This window comes from Rhipicephalus microplus, unplaced genomic scaffold (genome assembly GCF_043290135.1).
Source record: "Rhipicephalus microplus isolate Deutch F79 unplaced genomic scaffold, USDA_Rmic scaffold_191, whole genome shotgun sequence".
NCBI classification, from domain to species: domain Eukaryota; kingdom Metazoa; phylum Arthropoda; class Arachnida; order Ixodida; family Ixodidae; genus Rhipicephalus; species Rhipicephalus microplus.
In genome coordinates this window covers 1-5000 of record NW_027464762.1, presented here as the reverse complement: position 1 = coordinate 5000, position 5000 = coordinate 1, and positions in this window count along the sequence as shown.

The window sequence follows — 5000 nt, the reverse complement described above, 5'->3', positions numbered from 1 at the left end:
TCGAGACAAAGCTCGACCCTAAACCGCGCCAAGTACGGAGGGAACAGCGCGGCTAAGGGCTCGAAACAAACCCTGAACCGCGCCAAGTACGAAAGGAACGGCGCGCAGTAGGGGTTTAAAACAAAGCTGGTCCCAAAATCGCGCCAAGTACGAAAGGAACAGCGCGGTCGAGACTCGGAAGAAAAAGCTTTCAAAGTGTCGTAGCACGATGCACACTGCTGTTCGTGTGGAACAAACGTGACTACCGTGCTGTACGGTGGAGTTCTGTGCGCAAAAGCGGCGCGTGTGTTTCTAAGCACCACAGCGTTGTGTCAAAAAAGAGGTGTCTGAGAGAAACGCATGCGACTGCCGTGCTTTGCGGCATAGCACCGTGCGCAAAAACGGTGCGCATGCAAGAGGTGTCAGAGCTAGCGAACTTGTGCCACGAGCAACAGGTCACTAAAAGCCTATAGATGACGGTGTTGGAGGAAAAGAAAAATATCGAGAAAGCACTGCGGTGTGCCGTGCGTAGGGACGGGCGCGCGTGCCACATGCCGCCGAAATATGGGTGTCGGAGAAAACAGAGTGCCGCGCGTAACGAGGGGCGCGCGTGTTACAGAGAGATATGCCCAAACGCATGAAAGTGTACGCAGGTGTCCTAAGGCAGTTTTTTTTTTTTTCCTCATTTTGATGTCGCCCCGGCTGACGCGGTTTTCGTTTTTCCGTGCCGCCCCGGCTGACGCGGTTTTCGTTTTTCCGTGCCGCCCCGGCTGACGCAGTTTTTGCGCCGCCCCGGCTGACGCGGTTTTTGCGCCGCCCCGGCTGACGCGGTTTTCGCGCCGCCCCGGCTGACGCGGTTTTCGCGCCGCCCCGGCTGACGCGGTTTTTGCGTCGCCCCGGCTGACGCGGTTCGGACTTTGCACTTTTTGGCTCACCCCGGCTGGCGGCCCACTCACTCGATCGCCAGGTCTGTTTGCCCCGGTGGTTCCACCGCCAGGCTTAAGCGCGAACTTTTTTTGTTTGTTTTCTTTTGATTAAGCGCAAGCTTTTTTCTTTGTTTTCTTTTGATTAAGCGCGGGCTTTTTTCTTTGTTTTTTTTTTATTTCGCCCCGGCAGACGCGGTTTTTGCACCGCCCCGGCTGACGCGGTTTTTGCCGCCCCGGCTGACGCAGTTCGGACTTAGCACTTTTCGGCTGTGCCTGGCTGGCGGCCCACTCACTCGATCGCCATGTCTGTTTGCCACAGTTTTCCCGGTGGTGCCGCACCCGGGCTCGCCCCGGCTGACGCAGTTTTCGCGCCGCCCCGGCTGACGCGGTTTCGTGCCGCCCCGGCAGACGCGGTTTTCGCGCCGCCCCGGCTGACGCGGTTTTTGCGTCGCCCCGGCTGACACGGTTCGGACTTTGCACTTTTCGGCTGTGCCTGGCTGGCGGCCCACTCACTCGATCGCCATGTCTGTTTGCCACAGTTTTCCCGGTGGTGCCGCACCCGGGCTCGCCCCGGCTGACGCAGTTTTCGCGCCGCCCCGGCTGACGCGGTTTCGTGCCGCCCCGGCAGACGCGGTTTTCGCGCCGCCCCGGCTGACGCGGTTTCGTGCCGCCCCGGCAGACGCAGTTCGGACTTAGCACTTTTCGGCTGTGCCTGGCTGGCGGCCCACTCACTCGATCGCCATGTCTGTTTGCCACAGTTTTCCCGGTGGTGCCGCACCCGGGCTCGCCCCGGCTGACGCAGTTTTCGCGCCGCCCCGGCTGACGCGGTTTCGTGCCGCCCCGGCAGACGCGGTTTTCGCGCCGCCCCGGCTGACGCGGTTTCGTGCCGCCCCGGCAGACGCAGTTCGGACTTAGCACTTTTCGGCTGTGCCTGGCTGGCGGCCCACTCACTCAATCGCCATGTCTGTTTGCCACAGTTTTCCCGGTGGTGCCGCACCCGGGCTCGCCCCGGCTGACGCAGTTTTCGCGCCGCCCCGGCTGACGCGGTTTCGTGCCGCCCCGGCAGACGCGGTTTTCGCGCCGCCCCGGCTGACGCGGTTTCGTGCCGCCCCGGCAGACGCAGTTCGGACTTAGCACTTTTCGGCTGTGCCTGGCTGGCGGCCCACTCACTCGATCGCCATGTCTGTTTGCCACAGTTTTCCCGGTGGTGCCGCACCCGGGCTCGCCCCGGCAGACGCGTTTTTTTTTTCTTTCGCCCCGGCTGACGCAGTTTTCGCGCCGCCCCGGCTGACGCGGTTTCGTGCCGCCCCGGCAGACGCGGTTTTTTGCGCCGCCCCGGCTGACGCGGTTTTTGCCGCCCCGGCTGACGCAGTTCGGACTTAGCACTTTTCGGCTGTGCCTGGCTGGCGGCCCACTCACTCGATCGCCATGTCTGTTTGCCACAGTTTTCCCGGTGGTGCCGCACCCGGGCTCGCCCCGGCTGACGCAGTTTTCGCGCCGCCCCGGCTGACGCGGTTTCGTGCCGCCCCGGCAGACGCGGTTTTCGCGCCGCCCCGGCTGACGCGGTTTCGTGCCGCCCCGGCAGACGCAGTTCGGACTTAGCACTTTTCGGCTGTGCCTGGCTGGCGGCCCACTCACTCGATCGCCATGTCTGTTTGCCACAGTTTTCCCGGTGGTGCCGCACCCGGGCTCGCCCCGGCTGACGCAGTTTTCGCGCCGCCCCGGCTGACGCGGTTTCGTGCCGCCCCGGCAGACGCGGTTTTCGCGCCGCCCCGGCTGACGCGGTTTCGTGCCGCCCCGGCAGACGCAGTTCGGACTTAGCACTTTTCGGCTGTGCCTGGCTGGCGGCCCACTCACTCGATCGCCATGTCTGTTTGCCACAGTTTTCCCGGTGGTGCCGCACCCGGGCTCGCCCCGGCAGACGCGTTTTTTTTTTTTCTTTCGCCCCGGCTGACGCAGTTTTCGCGCCGCCCCGGCTGACGCGGTTTCGTGCCGCCCCGGCAGACGCGGTTTTTTTGCGCCGCCCCGGCTGACGCGGTTTTTGCCGCCCCGGCTGACGCAGTTCGGACTTGGCACTTTTTGGCTGAGCCTGGCTGGTGGCCCACTCACTCGATCGCCATGTCTGTTAGCCACAGTTTTCCCGGTGGTGCCGCACCCGGGCTCGCCCCGGCTGACGCAGTTTTCGCGCCGCCCCGGCAGACGCGGTTTTCGCGCCGCCCCGGCTGACGCGGTTTTTGCCGCCCCGGCTGACGCAGTTCGGACTTGGCACTTTTTGGGCTGAGCCTGGCTGGCGGCCCACTCACTCGATCGCCATGTCTGTTTGCCACAGTCTTCCCGGTGGTGCCGCACCCGGGCTCGCCCCGGCAGACGCGTTTTTTTTTTCTTTCGCCCCGGCAGACGTGGTTCCCCCCCCCCCCCTTTTCGCTCGCCCCGGCTGACGAGGTTTTCGCGCCGCCCCGGCTGACGCAGTTTTCGCGCCGCCCCGGCTGACGCGGTTTCGTGCCGCCCCGGCTGACGCGGTTTTCGCGCCGCCCCGGCTGACGCGGTTTTTGCGTCGCCCCGGCTGACACGGTTCGGACTTTGCACTTTTCGGCTGTGCCTGGCTGGCGGCCCACTCACTCGATCGCCATGTCTGTTTGCCACAGTTTTCCCGGTGGTGCCGCACCCGGGCTCGCCCCGGCTGACGCAGTTTTCGCGCCGCCCCGGCAGACGCGGTTTTCGCGCCGCCCCGGCTGACGCGGTTTCGTGCCGCCCCGGCAGACGCAGTTCGGACTTAGCACTTTTCGGCTGTGCCTGGCTGGCGGCCCACTCACTCGATCGCCATGTCTGTTTGCCACAGTTTTCCCGGTGGTGCCGCACCCGGGCTCGCCCCGGCTGACGCAGTTTTCGCGCCGCCCCGGCTGACGCGGTTTCGTGCCGCCCCGGCAGACGCGGTTTTCGCGCCGCCCCGGCTGACGCGGTTTCGTGCCGCCCCGGCAGACGCAGTTCGGACTTAGCACTTTTCGGCTGTGCCTGGCTGGCGGCCCACTCACTCGATCGCCATGTCTGTTTGCCACAGTTTTCCCGGTGGTGCCGCACCCGGGCTCGCCCCGGCAGACGCGTTTTTTTTTTTTCTTTCGCCCCGGCTGACGCAGTTTTCGCGCCGCCCCGGCTGACGCGGTTTCGTGCCGCCCCGGCAGACGCGGTTTTTTGCGCCGCCCCGGCTGACGCGGTTTTTGCCGCCCCGGCTGACGCAGTTCGGACTTAGCACTTTTCGGCTGTGCCTGGCTGGCGGCCCACTCACTCGATCGCCATGTCTGTTTGCCACAGTTTTCCCGGTGGTGCCGCACCCGGGCTCGCCCCGGCTGACGCAGTTTTCGCGCCGCCCCGGCTGACGCGGTTTCGTGCCGCCCCGGCAGACGCGGTTTTCGCGCCGCCCCGGCTGACGCGGTTTCGTGCCGCCCCGGCAGACGCAGTTCGGACTTAGCACTTTTCGGCTGTGCCTGGCTGGCGGCCCACTCACTCGATCGCCATGTCTGTTTGCCACAGTTTTCCCGGTGGTGCCGCACCCGGGCTCGCCCCGGCTGACGCAGTTTTCGCGCCGCCCCGGCTGACGCGGTTTCGTGCCGCCCCGGCAGACGCGGTTTTCGCGCCGCCCCGGCTGACGCGGTTTCGTGCCGCCCCGGCAGACGCAGTTCGGACTTAGCACTTTTCGGCTGTGCCTGGCTGGCGGCCCACTCACTCGATCGCCATGTCTGTTTGCCACAGTTTTCCCGGTGGTGCCGCACCCGGGCTCGCCCCGGCAGACGCGTTTTTTTTTTTCTTTCGCCCCGGCTGACGCAGTTTTCGCGCCGCCCCGGCTGACGCGGTTTCGTGCCGCCCCGGCAGACGCGGTTTTTTTGCGCCGCCCCGGCTGACGCGGTTTTTGCCGCCCCGGCTGACGCAGTTCGGACTTGGCACTTTTTGGCTGAGCCTGGCTGGTGGCCCACTCACTCGATCGCCATGTCTGTTAGCCACAGTTTTCCCGGTGGTGCCGCACCCGGGCTCGCCCCGGCTGACGCAGTTTTCGCGCCGCCCCGGCAGACGCGGTTTTCGCGCCGCCCCGGCTGACGCGGT